Source organism: Macrotis lagotis, chromosome 6, assembly GCF_037893015.1.
Source record: "Macrotis lagotis isolate mMagLag1 chromosome 6, bilby.v1.9.chrom.fasta, whole genome shotgun sequence".
In the NCBI taxonomy this organism is placed as follows: domain Eukaryota; kingdom Metazoa; phylum Chordata; class Mammalia; order Peramelemorphia; family Peramelidae; genus Macrotis; species Macrotis lagotis.
Window position 1 is genome coordinate 202,928,268 of NC_133663.1, and position 22,083 is coordinate 202,950,350.

The window sequence follows — 22,083 nt, forward strand, 5'->3', positions numbered from 1 at the left end:
ACTAGTCTAATATTTCACACTCTCCACCAAGATAAGATCAAAATGTGAAAGAGATTTATTTTTTTATTTTGTTTTTATTTTTCCAAGTCAATGGGGTTAAGTGACTTGCCCAAGTCATACATTTGGGTAATTATTAAGTATCTGAAGCCAGATTTGAGTCCTTCTGACTCCAGGGCTGGTACTCTATCCACTGCTCACCTAGCTGCCTGAAGAGATTTAAACATAAAGGGAGATGCTATAAGTTAATTAGGAAAACAAGGAAAAATTTGTCTTTCAGCTGTCTAGAGAGAGGAGAAATTTTTGACAAAATAAGAAATAGAGAACATAATAAATTAAAAAATGTATAATTTTGTCTACATTAAATTTTAAAAATGCACAAACAAATCCAGTGCAACCAATATTAGAAGGAAAACAAAAAGCTGGGAAACATTTTCACAGCTAGAGCTTCTGAAAAAATAATTCATTTTTTTTTAGGTTTTTGCAAGGCAAATGGGGTTAAGTAGCTTGCCCAAGGCCACACAGCTAGGTAATTATTAAGTATCTGAGACAGGATTTGAACCCAGGTACTCCTGACTCCACGGCTGGTGCTTTATCCACTGCGCCACCTAGCCGCCCCAAGATTTCATTTCTAAAATAGATAGAGAACTTAATCAAATTTGTAAGAATATAAATCATTTTCAGTGGATAAATGGTCCCAGTTTATGAACAGACAGCTTACAATGAAGAAATTAAAACTATGGTCAGTTGAAAAACATGCTCCTAATTGTTATTGATTAGAGAAATGCAAATTTAAACTCTTGAGGTACCACCTCACACCATCAGTTGATTAAAATGACAAAAAAAAAAGATCTGTATTAGAGAAAAGTATGGGAACACTGGGTCAAAATACACTTCTAGTGGTGTTCTGAACTGATCCAAGAATTCTGGAGAGCAATGTGGAAATGTGCCCAAAGGTCAATAAAACTGTGCTTACTCTTTGACCCAGCAATACCTCTAATAGATATATATCCTAAAGAGATCATAAAAAATGGGTAAAGACCCATATGAACAAGAATATTTTTGCAGCTTTTTTGTATTGACAAAGAATTAGGAAATTGAAGGAATGCCCATCAATGGGGAAATGACTGACCAAGTTATGGTATATGAATACTTTGGAATACTATTGCCCTATAGGAAATCATGACTAGTCTACCCTCAGATGAGTATGGAAAGACTTGCATAAAGTGAACAGAACTAGAAGAGCATTGTACATACTAACAGAAACATTGTGAGATGATCAATTATGATACACACAACTCCTCTCAGAAGTTCAATGATCAAGGACAATTCTCAGAGATCAGTTAAGGAAAATGCCATTGACATACAAACTAAAAATTATGGAGTGCTGTGGATAGAGTACTAGACTTAGAGTCAAGAGAATGAGAGTTTGAATATGAATTTAGACTCTTGCAATTTGGGCAAGGCACTTAACCCTGATTGCCTCACATCCAGGGTTATCTCCAGTTACTCTGATTCATATTTAAGCACTGGATCCAGGAGGAGAAGGTGAGGCTGGTGACTGCACAGCATCCCCTTACTCAAATCCAATTCACTTGCTTGTCCTGGCATCACCTCCCTGATTTCCTGGTCTTATTGAAAAGCAAAGGACAAAAAAGAACAATAAAGAATAATGGAGGGGCAGCTAGGTGGCATAGCGGATAAAGCACCAGCCTTGGAATCAGGAGTACCTGGGTTCAAATCCGGTCTCAGACACTTAATAATTACCTAACTGTGTGGCCTTGAGCAAGCCACTTAACCCCATTTGCCTTGCAAAAACCTAAAAAAAAAAGAGAATAATGGAGTCTGAATGTAGAGGAAAGCATATTATGTTCACTTATGTTTTTTTTTCTATATCATGTTTTTCTCCCTTCATTCTAATTCTTCTTTCACAACATGAGCAATATGGAAATGTGTTAAAGATGAAACATAAAATACTTGAGAATCTAATTCTGAAGACAAACCCAGAAACTATATAAACACAAATACAAAATGCTTATCACACAAATATAGCCAAAGAAATCAGAGCATATCTTCCTTTGGTGCAACTGATATCAAATTACTTGCTGCCATGGGGATGGGAGTTGGAAGGGAAGGGAAAATGAGGAACTCAAAAACTTGTAAAAGGATACATGTTGACATCTATTTCTGCATGTAAATGGGAAAAATAAAATGTAATCGCATTAGCAAAATAAATAAATAATGCAAATAATTGTCTTGACTTATAATTGGGAATGGAAATTGGGAATTGGGAAATTCTAATTGCAATTGGGAAAAATAAAATATTATTTTAAAAAACTCAATTATATTTAATTCTGTCCACATGAAATTCCCTTCTCCTTGTTAATCCTCCCAATTTGCTTCATCAGGTCCTTATGTGGCATGCTCTAACATCACTTGATTTGTGTGATTTCAAGAAACACACATTAAATGAGAATGTCAATGAATGTTTGATTTACAATTGAGTACATAAGGTTTTTAAGCAAATGTAAATTGAATAAATTTTATTTTTATGTTGACCTGATTAAAAAAGAAAGATATTGTCTTTTCAAAGGCTATAGAATTTTTTATATTACAGAAAACCATATATTCATTGAGCAGCTATATTCACTAAACCTCTATGGCATTACTAATAAGTATTCCTTTGCCACTGTTAGATTCAACTTCAGTGCATGCTTTGTTCTACCTTGAAGAGTACTTTAATTCATAAATCTATCATCATTGATTCTAAAGTGTCTTTTTTCAATGCGGATGCTGCTACAAAAAAATTAACCTTTTAGTTTACAGCAAACAATCAGAGCATATCTTCTTTTGGTACTGATTTGACTGTTAAATAGAAGTGTAAGCAATGAAAGGGTTAATCAGTTCACTGATGCATTTTTTCATGTGACTCTAATTTTAGTTAAAACGCATTGGCTTCCTGTGAAGCAGTGGATTGATTTTTAAACCTAGTATTTGCAGCACCCAGCACTCTATGGCTCAGGTCCAGCTTTCTAGATAGATTTACTATAAGTCTCTCACATTCTCTTTGTTCTTTCCAAAAAATGAACAATGTTAGTTTTCTTTTATTGATGCCTGTGTTTCAGGATGCCTTTTTCATGTTCCTACCATCTCTATAAAATATTTTGTTTTGTATTTTTAGATAATATTATTTATTATATAGTTCACTTGTGAATTTTATTTTTGGTTTTAGATTAAGGTATCAGTTGTACATTTTCTCTGATCAAAATCGAAATGTGGAATTCACACAATTTTCCTAAAGAAAGTAACATAGCACTTATAAATCCTGCAATAAATGTAAAGGAATTCAATATTTACATAAATTCAGTGATTTCATATGATCTTAAATGAATTAATTTTCCAAGTATGTAGGTTAGATTCCATCTATAAATCAATTTAATGCAATTATATAAGACTAAGACTCAATTTATATGTGTATATATATGTGTATATATATATATATATATATATATCAGGTAAAAGTATAAATCATATATGCAGTTAAGTTACACAATGGATAGAGCATTGGGCTTGGAATCAGGAAGAGTCCTCTTTCTGAGTTCAAATCTAGCCTCTCCCCCTTGTTAACTGTGTAGATTTAAGCAAGTAACTCTGTTTGCCTAAGTAAAATGAGTTGGAGAAAGAAATAGCAAACTACTCCAGTACTTTGCCAAGAAAAACTGAAATAGGGTTACAAAGAGTAGAATGTGACTGAAAGACACAACAAAAAATATAACATGTATTAGCCATATACTGACAAATGTTTAAAAACTTTTCTCTGAAGATTAAATGTTTGCATAATATATTTTAAGATTAATTTGCATTGATATATTCTGCCTCACTTTAATTCTAGAAAATCAAAATCAAGCTGAAATTTACTATTTGTCATTTTCTGAGAATTTAACCTTCAGCTCTAAAAAGCTAGCTGCAACACACTCTTGAATAAACTCTTAATTAGAGAATTTTTTTCCAATTAGATAAATAGCATATGATGACACAGGGAAAAAAAGTTCTATGGTTTGTTTAGAAAATCAAGTTACACCTCTTGAGATTCATGTTATGAAAGTCATTTAGATGTTTAAGAATATTATATAACAGTAATATGTAATAATATTTAAAAACCTAGTAGAATTCTAGATGGGAATTTGGAGCCAGATCCCTGATATAGGATTACTTTTGAAAAGCGAAAAATTTTCTCTATCTCTATCTCTCTCCATTCACCTACATTGATGATAATTTTAGAGAGATTGGAGCAACAGCTTACAAAATATTCAGCCAGGAGCTATAAACAGAAAGATTTTTATTGATTGTTGGTGGGAAGCATTATGGAAGAGGTTCATAAATAGCAATCTTAGAAACTCATCTTCTCATAATTACCCTTAGAAAATATCTTTCATGTTACCTGGCATATTGTAGACACTTAATAAATACTTATTAATTAACTGAAATATACCTTCAGGGGCCCTAATCAGTCAATGCAAATGGGTATTATGGAAGTACCTCAGAATATGCTTCCAAAATTTTCCCTTATTTAATTAAATATCTTTTTCCTTTTCCAACTTATCTTCTACTACTTAATGCTTCTTGATTTTACTTTACCTCATTTATTCTTTTTATGGTGTGTGTAATTATCTCGATTCTGCTTCTCTTTCCACAGTAACAACAAGGCTTTCTGAAAAGCTATACTTTATACAATATTCTATATAGAGTGAGTATTTGATAAATATTGAGTTAAACCAAACCCAATATATGCTATGCTGACTTTTCCATTTTATTTAACTTGGAATATAATAATAAAGCTTGTCCCTCATTCTCGGAAAAGACCATGACATCAATGAGGTGGTGGCATGACAAGCACAGAAACTGGATTTGAGTGAGGGTGGGAGGGGCTGTACTAAGCCATCAGCCTTATTTTCTCCTCCAGAGCCATTTGGGTCCAGTGGCCAAATCTGAATCAGGATGACTAGAGATGGCCCTGGATGCATAGCAATCAAAGGTAAGTAACTTGCACAAGTTCACACAGCTAGTAAGGGTCAGAGGCTGGATTCAAGCTTAATTCTCCTGATTCCAATGTCAGTCCTCTATCCACTGCCACCTAACTGCCCTCTAACTATAAATATATAGTTTAAAGGAACTGTAGTATCATGGATAGAGTTGACCTTGATATTGGAATGATCAAGAAGACATTGCTTCAAATCTTTTCTTTTTGACTCTGATTTTGGGTAAAATGTCTAAACTACCCGAGACAGTGTTCTAAGACTATAAATTGCATTTATAGAGGGAGTTCCTCACCAGGATGAAATACTGATGAAATTACAGTTCTATTTCAGCTACAGCTGCTTTTTTTCCTACAACTACTAATGATAATGATGATGATTATGTATGAGATGAAAAGACCAACTAATGAGTTTATCAAAATTGATTAACTTGTATTATATAGATATCACTGAAGTAACATTCCATTCTTCCCCCCTCCCTTAATCACAGAAGGGTTTTTTTTTACTTTGGAAAAATGTGTTTTAAGTCAATAGCCACCTTTAAAATTTAGGAATTCTTAAACTTAAACTTTGCTTCTATAAAATGTGTTAAATATATATACAAAACAAACCATATCACCATTCTTTGAAGACATAAATCAAAATTAATATTTTTTGCAAATTTGTTTATAATGGTTCTTTAATGGTCAGGTCTGATTCAAATCAATACTTTATTAATTGAGGGTCAATATTGGAATAGATTGAATTACTCAAATACTCTTTCTTCTAACAAAATATTTTATTTAGCTATTGTCCAATGTCTCTACAACAGAAATATTTAGCTTGGGTCACTGTGCAAGCATGTCTGGGCAATAGAAACAGTATGATGTCAACCAAGGGCAAAGAATTTTAATTTTATGTAGATGAGTCTTTTTCTGCTCCCAGGCAGGAAAGGAAATACCTCACTGTAGCTAAAGGTGATTAGGAAGCTTCTTCTGTGACTATTTCAGTCTTATCTCCCTGACCAATCAAGCCTGTCTAATGAGAAAAGAACTGGCCTAGCCCATTTGGTAAGAGAATAGAGGAGCCTGATTTATTCCTTAACAACTCTTTCCAAGTTTAATACACAACATCTCAGAATACTTAAAAAAAGTCATTATTTTTTAAGGAGATGGAGATTGCCAGTTGATTGAACTGCCAGTTCTTATTCAATCCTTCAAATAATAGCATTTGGTATAGATAGAACTCCCCTCTCTGTTTTATTAATAATTCAGAAAACAATGTTCTCCTACATCCTTTAGAAATTGATCCATTTGTAACATGATTCCTTCCTTGTATGTCACAATAAATGCAACTAACTGAATTCTTAAGATGCAGAAATCAGTATGTGAACTCCTCCTGTAGTGCTTATCCTAAATATCTGGAACTAAATCTCTATCCTTTTAAAGAATATTACTACTTAATATATAACTAAATATCAAATTAGAGTTGACAGTAACAATTTTCCAAATAGCACTGAGAAAGCGTTCGATAAGGTTATTACATTGAAGAAAATTTTCCTGTGTTTTCGTATCTTTCTAATTTCATTAACTTTTTTCTCCTGCTAAACTAGTACTAAACTAAAATATTTGGCATGATAGGCGATATGTTTTAGAATTCTTTATCACTGACGTTTCTGTACTTAATGCTGGAGTTACAAGAATGTAAAAAGTAGAAGGGAAGATTAACATGAAATGTAAAAGTGGTCATTCTTTTTAATAAATTATTAGTAAGGAGAAAAAGTGATGATTCCAATTTCACATATTATAGTAGTGACAATTTAGTATAATTTTTACAACTTTAATTAAAAGACAACTAAACATCCTAATATCAAGCACTATAAGAACTGAGTAGGAATTGATTATATACAGAAAGTAAATTAACTATATATATATATATATATATATATATATATGTGAACTATGCACATTTATACATATAAATATATAACCATTTTAAATAAATTATCATTCATGTATTTGGTAAGAATTTCTTATATTTTATAGGTATTATAGAAAAATATATGCTAGAGAAAATATAATTTTAGAAAAATATCTTTATCATTTTTATTTTGCCTTATTTAATTTGATAACTATAATATATTTGATTTTCTAAGTGCAAATATTTGTTTTATATGTTTTCCTATGTATATGTAAGTATTATAATTTCAAGCTTTTATTAAGCAGTTCATTGGGAATAACAAAATTGATTGTTTGTTTCATAAACAATAGTTTGTTGGCAATTTTGTAATTAATTTGGTGAAATTATATAAGGATGTATGCTCCAGACTCAGTGAGATATGCTGACTGGGTTATCTGGTCTGTTTGTCATCTGTAAATTGATCAGATTAGTCAAATAATTATAAAATTTTCAATTCAATTTCTACTGTATGCATTATTTCTAAAATAATTAAATTAAGTATTTTGCCTAGAAACTTGCTTCTGGGAACATAGGAAGCAACCAATATTTTAAAAAAAAAGATGTAACCAATAGATATTTTTTAAATGATTGGTTGCCTACATATTTATAATAGTGGATTGAGTGATACTGCATCCCTCAATAGAAGTCCCCTGTGAAGATATACTATTCATTAACAAATTTGAATAAGGTGAACACACAGTTTCATTACTTTCCATAGTGACTCAGTAGGGTGGGTCTCTTTGTAGGCTCGCCTAATAAAGCCATTCTATATAATGACCACTGTGGGGGTTTCTCAATACAGAAGAACTGAAATATGCATGCCTTGGCACTGGCCCTCTGAATAGTCCAGGAAATAATTGTAGAAGTAATGTCACATCATTTCAGATCAAAATTTCCTCCTCCTTGTCTTTCAAATATCACATCCTCAGAAAGTTTATTAGTGAAAATGGTGGTATAAAATGGTGCTTTGAAAATTGTTAATTTTCCTTATCTGTAAACTGAGGGAAATTAGACACAAATTACGACAAGCGTCCTTTTAACTTTGAATTCATTAACCTTTCAGTACTCTATTGATAATACTTGTGGGTAGCATTTAAATTGCATGGTTATACATTGTTTACATTTATGTATTATCCCCTCTTTTTGAGACAAAGGGAAGAATAGTTGAAATATATCCAAAAAGGCCTATCATTTCAAATAAGATTTTCCTTTCAGCCATACTATGTGGCTACATGTCATAGCATACCAAAATCTTCAAGGAAAAAAAAGTTCAGTTTATTCAAATGACTGTACCATCTCTGAATCTTTTATGTCTATGTGAGTATACAACTTAGCTCTTTAGAATCTAAGTTTTTAGACCAACATCTCACACCTTATACCAAGATAAGATCAAAATGGATACAAGATTTAGACATAAAAGACAATATTATAAGCAAACTAGAAGATCAAGGAATGGTTTATCTATCAGATCTATGGAAAGGGAAGCAGCTTGTGACCAAGAAGGGATGGAGAACATCATTAAAAACAAATTAGATAATTTTGATAACATTAAATTAAAAAGCCTTTGCACAAACCAAACCACTGTAAGCAAGATCAAAAGAAATGTATTAAATTGGGAAACAAGTTTTTACAATTAGCATTTCTGACAAAGGACTCATTTCTGAAATGTATAGAGAACTAAGTAAAATAAAAAAAAAACATTCCCCAATTGACAAATGATCAAAGGATATACAAAGGCAATTTACATATGAATATGAATCATTACTCTAATCATTACTGATTAGAGAAATGAAATTTAAAGCAGCTCTGACTATCAGCTGAAACCTATCAGATTGGTTAGGAATGGAATTGTAGAGTTGGAAGGGATGTGGGAAAGCTGAGGCACTAGTACATTGTTGGTGGAGCTGTGAACTCATCCAACCTTTCTATAATGCAATTTTAAATTACACCCAAAGGGCAATAAAAATGTGCATCCCCTTTGATCCAACAATACTACTACTGGTATTGAAGAAAGCATGCAAAAGGGTAAAAACAACACTTGTACAAAAAGATTCATAGCAGGCCTATAACAGTTTGTGGTGGCAAAGAATTGGAAATCAAGTGAATGTCCATCAATTGGGGAATGACTGAACAAATTGTGGCATATGTATGCTATGAAACACTATTGTTCTATTGGAAGCCAAGAGGGATGGGATTTCAGAGAAGCCCAGAAAGGCTTGCATGAACAGATGCTGAGTGAGATAAGCAGAACTAGAAGAACATTGTACACCCTAACAACAACATGGGGTGATGATCAACCTTAATGGACTTGCTCATTCCATCAATGCAATAATCAGGGACATTTTTAGAGTACTTGTGAAGGAGAATACCAACTGTATCCAGTGAAAGAATTGTGGAGATCAAAAATATTTTTGGAATAATAGGGAATACCCTAATATTTTATTTTCTCCTCAAGGATATGATTTCTCTCTCTCAACAAATTCAATTTCAATGTCTTCTTTGGGAGAATGGGGGCATGGAAGGGGAAGAATTTTAAAATTCAAAACTTTACAAACAAGCTTATTAAAAACTACCATTGTATATAATTAGAAAAACAAAATATTAATTAAAAAAACAAAAAAGATGCTAAGTTTTTTCCTTATAAAAACTGAGATTAAAATTCACCTTGGTGGGGCAACTAGATGGCACAGTGGATAAAACACCCACCCTGGAGTCAGGAAGACTTGAGTTCAAATCTGGACTCAGATGCCTAATAATTACCTAGTTGTATGACCTTGGGCAAGGCACTTAACCCCCCTGCTTTGCCAAAAACAAAGAAAAATATATGTGGTCTGAACCTCACGAATCTGTTAAAAGGTTCAAAATAGATAAACTATGTAAAATGATTTTTAAATTATGAAGCACTCTCTACATACCAGCTAACATGTGTGAATAGAAAAGGAGGAATTTTAATCATGCAGAAAAAGCCAAGAAACCCAAAGAAATCCTGAAGTGCATTACAGGGATCCACTTATACAATATTTATGGGGGAACAAAAGCAAGAATTATACATAATAAGGAGGAATCAACAGGTAATATTTTGTAATATTTTTATAACATTGTAGCATTGCAACAATCATCTTCTCCCATTTATACCATTATATTATTGTAGCATTATATAACAGTGAAATATACTAGCTCATGTCACTTAATAAATATTTGTTGATTGACTGATATAATTGGATAAAGCACCCCACATTCATGAGATTTCATATTCATTGAAATATCAAAGTATGTTGTCATTAAAGAAAAGTAGTGCTAAACATGGCAGGAGAGGTAGAGGAAGTTGGAAAGATGTTAAACAGTTTCTCATCTCAGAGGACATACAATCAAATTAGGGAAAGGGATAGAAAAATAATATGCATACCCACAAACAAAGGTCCAGATACATTTCCATTTATTGAACAAAAGAAGCAGGGTTATAGGAATTAGAAGAGATTTTTCAGATATGGGAACCATGGATTTTTTAGAAAGCATACAAGTGTAGCATGCAAGACTTTTTGAAATAACATTTGACTTTTTTAAAATAAATGTGAATTTTTACCTACCAATCATTTTTATACAAGTAAAATTTTTTCTATAATAAACCTAGGACTTTTCTTCTTGAAAAGTGAATTGTGTTTCTGTTGCTACTACAACTATTATATTACTTTAATAAGCATTGCTTTTGTATCATTTTCTGATTAGCTATTAGTAGGGTAACAGCATACTGAATATGAAGCTGTTTTACATAGAGTAAATATTAACAACATTTATTTCCTGTGACATTTTTATGTGAGTAACAGGACTGCTAATATAATAACAAGATGTTTTAGAGCTGTTAATTCCATAAAGTTCATTTGTGATTTCATTGGAAACTTGTGTATTATGATGACTACCAATTAATTTCTGTGACTTAATGAATGTTTCATTTTACTCACAGGGAATTAAAATGATGTCCACGTTACTGCTATGTGTTTTTGTCCTGGTGTAACCATTATTTTAATCTTCTACTCACAATGACTTTGAAATTGCTAACAAGATGTCCTATCTTTCCATTTTCACTTATAAAAATAGAGAAAGGCATATAAATGTATCTTTCCTAGCAGAATAAAATTTTTGAATGAAGTTATATTATTTCATTCATCTCCTGAAGAATTTTAAATTTGGTGCTGTTCAAGTCTAATGATAAGATAATTCTCTTTCTATGCATCTCTATACATTGTACATGGACATTTTGTTCAATGTTTTAATAAGCCTCATACTGAAGATGACTTAAAATATTTGTTTAATGCATGATTTCCTTTCTTCTCATTAGTTTCTGTAATCCAAATCATGTATTCACATATATGCATTTATTCTTATAAATTTATAATGAGTCAGAAATTATTTTTGCTATTAGATAAAACATAATAATATATCATTTAAAAATTAGCCTAAAATGTTTTTCATGTCTTTGTTTCTCAAATTTTAAATCCTTATATGCTTTATTTAGCTTAATTTTTAATATCACATACTTAAAACTAATTCATTAGTTATTGAATGTCTTAAAAATGTGGGTAATTTTAAAATATAGAGAAAAATAAAGGGGAAGAGATGAAAGAAAAAATATTTTAGGAGTAAAATGCAAAGGAGAGGAGAAGAAAGCAGAAAAAGGAACATATTGAAAATGAGTAAAAAGAGATGGGGAGGAGAGAAAGGAAAATGTAGAATAGGAACTGAGAAAAAATATTGATAGTTGTTTTCATGTTCTGATGTATTTAAAGACTACCCCAACTCTTAAAAGTTCCCTTTTGTTTAATACAAGCGAAGGTAAAAATTATATCCTGGGTGGAGGCAGGATGGTGGAAAGAAGTTATGACTCTCCCTAAATAGACCCTAAAGTGACAAAACAAGTTTTCAGCTCAAGATATCTTGGAGGACCTGTTTCAAAATATTCATAACGGCTCCTTTTGTAGAGACAAAAAATTGGAAATTACGTGAATGCCCATAAATTGGGGAATGGCTGAACAGGTTATTATATGAATGTTATGGAATATTATTGTTCTATAAGAAACCATGAATTGTTGAACTCTGGTGAAGTATGGAATGAATTATAGGAATTAATGCTGAGTGAAGAAAGCAGAAAGAAGAGAACACATTGACTACATTAATTCCTCTCACTTCAGAAAAGTAAGACAACCCTAAGAGACCAGCCATGGACAAAGCTATCCCTATCCACAAGAAGAATAAAAAAACAAAACATAACAAAGGATAACCCTATGGAATCTAAATGAAAACATTCACTTTTTAAAAATCTCTCTCTTATGTATTTCTTTTAGGTTTTTGCAAGGCAATGGGGTTAAGTGGCTTGACCAAGGCCACACAGCTAGGTAATTATTAAACTGTCTGAGGTAGGATTTGAACTCAGGTACTCCTCACTACAGGGCTAGTGCTCTATCCACTGTGCCACCTAGCTGCCCTTCTCTTATGTATTTCTTTCCTATCTCATTTCTTTCTTTTCCCTTAATGCTAATTGTTCATACCAAAAATGACTAATCTATAAATAAGTTAAATGCAAATATGTATGTACAATATTCACCTAACTGTTCAATGCTGAGGGGAGGGGGCCTGGGAAGAGTAGGTAGATGGAAATTATGTAACTTAAATATGTATATGCATGTGGATGAATGTTGAAAAACATTCTTACCATGTAATTGGAAAAATAAAATATCAAATAAAAAAAGATATATTGAAGGAATTTCAGTAAAGATTTGTTCCACATGAATAAAAGGAGAATGCAATCCAGCATAGTTTGGGAAGTAGCAAGCCAGAGCAGGAGGCTCTTAGCCATGGTGCAGCTTAGTAACAAAAACATCTGGTAACAGGCTCAGTAGGACAGTTGAAGAGGAATGAAGAACCCAACCCCAGGTGAGAAGGCATACTTCAAACCCCAGATTGCTTGTGTAACAGGAGGGACTGGGTTGGGCTAACCTATTGCAGGGATCAAGTTGCAAGTAACTGAGGACACAGTGCAAAAAGCCAGGGACCAGACCCCAAGTGCCCAAGACAAAAAGTTTGGGACTGTCCCACCTGTGCCCAAGAAGCAGAGCTCAAATTTCAAAATGAGTGGGAGGAAAACAAAAGCATTAACCAAAGAAAGGTACTAAGATGGCAGAAAAGATCAAAATGAAATTTCAGAAAAGGAAACAGTGACAAAATCTCTATATTTGAAGCCTCAAAGAATATTACCTCCTAGGGAGAAAAAGACCAACCTAGAGAATCAATCTAGGAGAAATAATATATGAATAATTATCAAAAAAGAAAATAGAAAGTATTTTTTTCAGGAAATTATCAGGGAAAGTTTCCTTAATATTTGAGAACAAGAAGATAAACTAGTTTTCTAAAGAATCCACTGTTACCTGCAAAAAAAGATCCCAAGAGGCAGCTGGGGGGGTACAGTGTTTAGAGCACTGACCCTGAAATCAAGAGGATCTGAATTCAAATGCAACCTCAGACACTTAATAATTGCCTAGCTCTGTGACCTTGGGCAAGTCACTTAACTCCATTGCCTTAAATAAATTTTTAAAAAATTTAAAGAATAGACTGAAATTCAATAGTTAAAAAAGAAAAAGATCCCAAAATACAAACTCCAAAAAATATTATAGACAAATTTCAAATTTATCAGTTAAAGGAGAAAGTACTGCAAGAAGCAAATAGAAACAATTCAGATACCATGAAGTCAAAGTCAGCATTCCATAGGATTTAACAACTTCATCATTAAAGGATCAGAGACCCTAGGATATGCCATTCCAGGGAATTGGTTTTTGTTCTTCATTATCAAAGAAGATCAAATGACATAACTATGCTTGAGACAAAATACAATGTGTCCAACTGTGGCTGGTCAGACCAATACAAGCTTGGAATGCTCTACTACAGGTAGGGAACAAATAGTCCATGTGAACACCTGGTTGCTTACTCTAACCTTATATATCTCTCTCCAGAGGGAAAGGACTTTGAATCATAAACAAGAATTAACTACCCTACAAAATTCAGCATATTTTTTAGGGAAAAAAGGATATTCAGTGGAATAGAGGATTTTCAAACTTATGTGATCATTTTGGCCAGAAGGAAACAGAAAATTTGATCTTCAAATATGACTCAAAAGATGCCTTAAAAAGGTAAACAGAAAGAAAATGTTAGTCAATAAGACTAAACTGTTTACATCCCTATGAAAATAGAAAATACTTGTAATGCCTGAAAATTGTATTTCCTCCAGGACAGTTGAAAGGAGCATACTTTGACAGAGGATGTGTGTATAAATTGATTATGATGTGTTACCACTTTAACACATGAGACCTATATTTCTTTCAGGACAGTTGAAAGAATACTTAAGAGTATAAATTTGGTACAAATTTATTATAATATCATCATACTTATAACTCTTGACAATTGTATTTCTATTAGAACAGTTGAGAAAAGTTTGCATAGAAAGAGGGTGTGGGTATAAGGCATGAAAGGAGACTTGAATAAAGGATTATGCTGGGAGAAGAAGGGAGAAAAAGAAGAGGATAAATGACACCAGAGGAGAAAGCACAAAAGATGTAATACAGTATTAAGATAAAAGGGAGGGTGTGATTATTGAGTGAATTTTAATCTCAACAGATTTGAATGAAAGAGAGAATAACATACACTCTCAATTTGTTTAGTGAAGTAGCATGGTAAAGGGAAAAGAAAGAGGCAGGAGATCCTGATAGAAGAGAAGGAAGAAAGGAGGGGAAAAGCAAAAGAGGAAAGCAAGAAGAAAAGGGATATAGAGGTGAGAAGGGAGGAAGATTGAGCGAGGCAATGGTCAGAGACAAAACAATGGTGAGGGAGGGACAAGGTGAAAGGAGAAAGGATGGTAGAATGGAGGAAAATGCAGATTTGGTAACCATAATTAGGAATATGAATGTAATGATCAATCCCGTAAAACATAATAGAAGAGGATCAAAAGTCAGAATTCTGCACAATGTGGTTTATAAGAAACACATTTGAAGTAGAGAGATGCATACAGCAAAACTAAAAGACTAGCAAACAATACATTATCAGCAATCCTGATCTCAGATTAAGTGAAATAAAAAATAACTATAACAAAAAGAATTGAAAGCAAATCACATCTTGCTATAAGGTGCCTTAGGCAATGAAGCTATAGCAATATTAAACATATATGCACCAAGTGATAGAGCATCCAAATTCTTAGAGGCGAAGCTTAATGAGCAACAGGAAAAATTAGAAAGTAGAGCTATACAGTGGAGAACATCAACCTTCCCCTCTCAAAATTAGATAAATCTAACTGCAAAATAATAAAGAAGTTAAGGAGGTGAAAAGAACTTTAGAAAACTTAGGACACAGCTCTGAAGAGAACTGAATGGGGATAGAAGGGAATACACCTTTTTCTTAGCAGTACACTGACAGTGACACATAATTTGACCATGTATTAGTCATAAAAACCTCATAATAAAATGAAAAAACACAGAAATGTTCATTGCATCCTTTTTATATGATGATGCAATAAATATCATATGCAGGGCCATTTAAAGATAAAACAAAAAATAATTGAAATGAAATAGCCTAATTTTAATGGAGCAGATTAAACAAAAATATCACAGAAATAATAATTTAATCTAAGTCACTGAAAATAGTGAAACTTCATACCAAAATTTGTAGGAGACAGTCAAAGCAATCATTAGGAGAAATTTTATATCTCTAAATGCTTACAGGTATAGAGAAATGAATTGAGCATGCAACTTGAAAAAAGACAAATTAAAAATCCAAAATAAATACAAAAATTGGAAATTCTGAAAATCAAAGGAGTTTATCAAAATAGATGGTAGGGGCAGCGAGGTGGTACATTGAATAGAACACTGGCCCTAGAACCAGGAGGATCTGAGCTCAAATCTAACCAGAGACACCTGGCTGTGTGAACTTGCCTTGTAAAAACCTAAAAAAAAAGATGGTAAGACAACTATTATATTAATAAATAAAACTAAAAATTGGTTTTATTAAAATACAGTAAAATGGATAATCTTTTGCTTAATTTGATTTAAAAATAAGAAAAAAAGCAAATTACCAGTATCAAAAAATGAAAATGATGAACACTAATGAGGAAGAAATTAAAATACTAATTTAGAGCTATCTTGCCCAACTTATGACTAAAATGACAAAAAAGGACAATTATTAATGATAGAGAGGATGTGGAAAAATTGAGATACTGCTCCCTATGGACTTCATTTGTTCATTTCCAGTCTGACTTTCATGATTTGACCTTAAGCATCTCTAATTTTGGCAGATGGGCTAAACTGAACAGTAGAGAGCAATACATGGAAATAGTAAGGGAGGGAATAGTAAGTGAGGGAATTTTATAACTTGCAACTTTCTAACTTCCAATTTTTTGGCTGCTCTCTTTCTTATTCTTCCCTAATTTTAACATTTTTGAATAACTGAAGAGATGGTCCTGCTTGTCAGGCACTCTTCAGTTCTTCATTTGAAGTTATCCTAAGCATTTAAGAAAATATAACAGACTATTTCTTTGTAAGATTCCCTGATTCTGTAAGCACCATATTTTTCCATTTTGGCATAGAGATAGAAAAAATATTCAACTATTCAACTTCTGCTTGTATTTTCATGAAAATGTTTGATTATTTAACGTTTTTGAGAAGCAGTACAAAGAAATGGTTAGAAAGTCATGCCTACAGTTAAACAGACATATTTCCTCTCTGATATATGTTGACTGAGAGATGCTGAGTAAGTCATTGAATGTCTCAGTGTTCTAGGTAATTCTCTAAAATTACTATTGAAATGTCAAACTACATTTATAGAGGATGATTATTTATTTTTCAATTATATACATATATAGAGAGAATTTTCAGCATTCCTTTTAGTAATGTTTTCTCCCTCCCACTCTTCTCTGTCCCAACCTAGGATAACAAGTAATAGGTTATGCACTTACAATCATATTACAATTGCCATTTATTAGTGATATATTAGTGACACTATGAAGGAAGAATTGAAAGCAAAACAAAAAGAGAAAAGAAAAAAATTAAAAAGTGGAAATAATAAGCTTTGATCTGTATTCAAATTCCATATTTTTCTCTAGATGTAAATGGCATTTTCCATTACAGATCTTTTAGAATTATTCTTGATTGTTGTATTGTTCAGAGAAGATAAATATATAAGAGTGACTCATCACACAATGTTGTTGTTAATGTGTACACATTAACTCATTTTACTCAGCTTCAGTTCATGTAAGTTTTTTAAAAGTTTTTTTTTCTGAAATCTGACTGCTCATTGATTCTTATAAAGCAACAGTATGCCATTATTTTCATATACCACAGCTTGGTCAGTCATTCCCCAATAGACGGGCATTCCCTTAGTTTCCAATTCTTTGTCACTACAAAAAGAATTGCCATGAAAATTTCTATATATTTGGGTCTCTTTCTTCATATTTTTGTGATCTCTTTGAGCTACAGACCTAGTTATGGTCTTATGGGATCATACGGTTATGCACATTTTTATTGCCCTTGAACAGAGTTTCAAATATCTCTCCAGAATGGTTGGATCAGTTCACAATTCTATCAAAAATGCATTGGTCTCCACATCCCATCAAAAATTTATTATCTTCCTTTTTTGTCATTTTAACCAATCTGATTGGTTTGAGTTGCTTTTTATTTCCATTTCCTTAATCTATAATGGTTTAGAGCATTTTGTATGACTATAGATAGTTTTAATTTCTTAATCTTAAAGCTGTCTGTTCATATCATTTTGACAATTTATCATTTGGGGAATCACCTGTTATTTTCATAAATTTGACTCCTTTTTTGATATATTTTAGAAATGAGCCTTTTACCAGAAATTCTGGTTGTAAAAAAAGTGTTTTCCTGCTTCTGATTTCATTCTAACCTTAGTTGTATTGGTTTTCCTTGTGCAAAATTTTTAATATAACCAAAATCATGCATTTTGTGTTTCACAATATTCTCTTTCTCTTTGTTTATCATTAATTCTCCTCGCTATAAATCTGTGAGGTAAACAATTCTTTATTCTTATGGTATCAGTGTTTATGTCTAAATCCTGTACCCATTTTGACCTTATCTTTACAAATGGTATGAAATGTTGATCTAGGCCTAGTTTCTACTATACTGTTTTCCAATTTTTCCAGTTGACTTTGTCAAATAGTCAATTTTTAGACCAGAAGCTAGAGACTTTGGATTTATCAAACAGTAGATTGGTATAGTTATTTACTACTATGTCATATATTCTGATCTACCATTCTTCTTAGTCAGTACAAAATAGTTTTAATAAATGCAACTTTATAATACAGTTTGGGATTTGGTATGGTAAAGCCACCTTCCTATGCATTTTTCATTAATTTCCTTGTTATTCTTTATGTTTTGTTCTTTAGGTAAATTTCATTTAATGTTTTCTAGCTTTATAAAATAATTTTGGGTAATTTGATATGGCACTAAATAAGTCGATTAATTTAAGTAAAATTGTAATTTGTTAATATTAGTTCTCCCTTCCCAAGAGCAGCTAATATTTTTCCATTTTTAAAAAACTGATTGACTAATTTTTGTGAGTTTTTTGAAATTGTCTTTGTATAGTTTCTGGGTGTGCTTTGGTATGTGTGCTCCCAAATAGGATGAACACTGTATAAAAATTATCCCTTATATATCTCTTTCCCTTAATCCTAATTCCTCATACTGAAAATGACTAATATATAAACATGTTTTTCAAAAATATATATGTACAATATTAACCTGACTTTAAACTGCTGAGGGGAGGAGAGTGAGAAGGGAGGGTGGAAGGAAATTTTGTAACTTAAAAATACACATGTACATATGGCTGAAAAATAAATAAATATTTTTTTTAAGTGTGAAGCAAACACATTAAAAAAAGAAAAACCCCTTTTATTTCTATGCTCTCTATTGTCTTAATGGGAATAGATGCTGTATTTTGTCAAAAACGTTTTCAGCATCTATTATCATGATTTGTTAGTTTTGTTATCTATATGTCAATATACTGATTGTTTTTCTAATAGTGAGCCATTCCCTCCATTCCTTGTGTAAATCATACTTGATCATGGTATATTATCTTAGTGATATCTTACTGTAATCTCTTTATTAATATTTTATTTAAATTGTTTACATCAGTATTCAATTGGGAAATTAATTTCTAATTTTCTTTGTTTTGGCTCTTCCTGGTATAGGTATCAGCACCATATTTGTGTCATAGAAAGAATTTGGTTCAACTTTGTCTATGATTTCTTATATTTTATAAAGTATTGGAATTATTTTTCTTTAAATTTAAAATTTTTGAAATTCATTTGGCCCTGGGGATTTTTTTTCCTTGCTTAATTTCTTTTTTCTGCAATTGGTTATTCATATATTTTATTTCCCTTTCTGATAATTAGATCAATTTGTTATTTTGGTAGATACCCATCCATGTTACTTATGTTGTAAAATTTATTGGCCATACAGTTGAGAAAAATAGTTCCAGATTATTACTTTGATTTTCTCATTAATAATGGTCAATTTGGTTTTCATCTTTCTTTTTAAAACCAAACAAACCAAACATTTTGTAGAGGGCCAGGCCCAGGGAGTGATGGTCACAGATCCTTGGTGATCTTCTTCATCAAAGGTGTGTATGGATTATTGCTCATTGTATGGATCCGTTGGCTCACCAGTGAACCCTGATTTAGGATAATCTGTGGCTCCAGGATGGTTGGAAAAGGTTTCTTTGACAGAGAAGCATGCATTTTCTAAGAACAAATATTGTAAATTTATCCAGGAACTGGTAAAACTGGGTCTCCTTTAACTGCTCATTCCTGAGATGTTTTTGCTATAAAAAGTTTGAGTTTCCAAAAATAAAGTTGGTAGATTTTCACTTCCCAGCCTTTCGTGTTTGGATATGTTTGTCTATCTGACCTGACTCTTGGAAATTCATGTCCAGACACACACCAGAGCTAGTGCGGGTGATAGCTGGTGCCTGACCAGGGACTGATGAGCGGATGGACTGACAGATAGATGGATGGACAGCTGGACCTGGAGGGGAATCAATCTTGAAAGGAAAGATAAAGTCTGGACACCTGCGGGTCAAAAGAGCGCTCATAAAGGGACAGCAGGCAATTAAGGTAAATAATTTTTTCCATCAGGTCTAAAACAGAGAGCATTAAAATGGGACAGGGACAGTCTAAGGGCAGAGGACATTATTTGAAAGTGCTAAAGCAGACAGTTAAAGAAAGAGGCTTGTTAAGAACAACAAAACAAGTGGAAGAATTTGTTGAATGTGTACAAAAATGTTGTCCTTGGTTTCCAGAAGGAGTATTAAGTATTGAAAAATGGGAAACTGTGGGGAAACAGATGAATGAACATTTTTAAACAAGAAGGTCAGGAGGCATTTCCTACAGGATTCTTATCATTAGAGAATAGTTTAAAAATCTTCCTGACTCCACCTGGAGATGTTCCTTTGACGCAGAGGATATTAAAAGTTGATATAAAATTAATCAGCAGGAAGAAAAGAGTAAAAAAGAGTGGTGGTTTTTACCTCCGACGCCACCTCCAGACCCCGGCCTGTCTCCAGGTGGAAGGAGGGGTGTGGAGGCCAAGGCGGCAGGGCCCTACCTTCCCAGAAGAATCCTCCTCCCGGCTCCCACTTTAGGAACTCATAATGGAGAGTCTCTGGGAGGCCTGGCCCCCACCTGCTCAGGCTGCCGCAGCGGCTGCTCCTTCAGGACTTCTGGAAGTGGTGGCTGCCCAGCCAGCTCCACCTCCTAACTCTAATAACCCACCTTCTGCTCCTTTACGGTCTAAAGAAGAAAATGTTACCAAAGATAAGGGCCATATGAATATTGTTCAAATAGCCGCTGGAAAAGCAATAGATTAGGGAGAGAAGATTCCATGGGACATGAGAGAGTCATTGTTCTCTTTTCCCCTGCTTGAGAAACCTGATCCAAGGATTCCAGGCATTGTTTTTAAAGAATACAATAATTTAGATTTTAAAACATTTAGAGAATTAAAATCAGCAACAAGCACTTATGGTAAAAACCAATCCATATGTTTTGAATAAAATAGAAATATTAAGTAGACAAATATTAGTCCCAGAAGATGGGACCAAGATAGCAAAAACTACTCTTACACCAAATTACTTAATATGGAAAACTGAATTTTTTGAGAATTGTACTAGTCACGCTAAAAGAAATGAAGCAGCAGGGTTAAGACTAACATTTGAAATGCTCTCTAGCACTGGCCCATGGGCAGGAGTAAATAATCAAATTGGGTATAGTTTACAGGCACACGAACAGGCATGGCTAAAACTGCCTGAAAAAGGAGGCAATGGGAGTGAGAGATCAGACAGCTTGTTTGCTCATGGCCTGCTTATCTAGATCTTGAAGTTAACTGAGAGAGGAATTAAGAAAAAGCAGTGGATAAGAGAAAGAGAACTTTCATGAAGACTTGATAAAATAAAATAAAATATTAAAAATGTTAAAAAAGGGAATTTACTTGAAGTTTTAGAAACAGAAAAGTGAGTATTTGCAGATAATAAAGGTATGTGTTAAATAAACAATCACAAAAATGTTATTCAATTTCATAAATATAAGATAATAATTTGATTATTACAAAAATAATGGGATGATTGAGGATTTAAAAAGAAAAAAGAGACTGCCCTCCCAGAAAAGATTTAGGGCTGTTGAAGTTATTTGGTTTACTCTAAGCTGATAGGGGACAGGGAATATTACAATTAGGCTGAGGGATTTTTTGAGTGACTGCTTGCCTTCTCAAAAGTTATACTTATTTATGGTTAAAATCAAGAAGTGTTAGATATGAAAACCTTTGAATGGAAAAATGTATTGTGAAAAATGGAAGGTTCTCCATTTTTCCTATTTTTTTGGAAGATTTGTCACCTTTGATGGAGTTATCCTGTTTTTTGTCTTTGTGTAATGTTTAAAGGGACCCTCTAGTGTGAGAGCAAAGTGGGGTTTCCCAGATTTGAGGGGCCTCTAGTTCTAAATGCTCTGACTCCATTTGTGTGTCTATATGTGTTTGCTTTAAAATACAGGCAGAGAGAATTTCTCAATTGT

At 32.7% G+C, this 22,083-nt stretch overlaps 1 long non-coding RNA gene across 1 annotated transcript in view; it reads left to right on the forward strand.

Annotated features, from left to right (window-relative positions):
• Window positions 1–21,357, forward strand: part of LOC141491974 (uncharacterized) — a 134,849-nt gene extending 113,492 nt beyond the window's left edge. The window contains exons 2-3 of the long non-coding RNA XR_012469815.1: window positions 19,956–20,136; window positions 21,288–21,357. This is a non-coding gene — a long non-coding RNA (uncharacterized LOC141491974). The remainder of the gene's footprint in view (window positions 1–19,955; window positions 20,137–21,287) is intronic.
• Window positions 21,358–22,083: the final 726 nt, after the last annotated feature.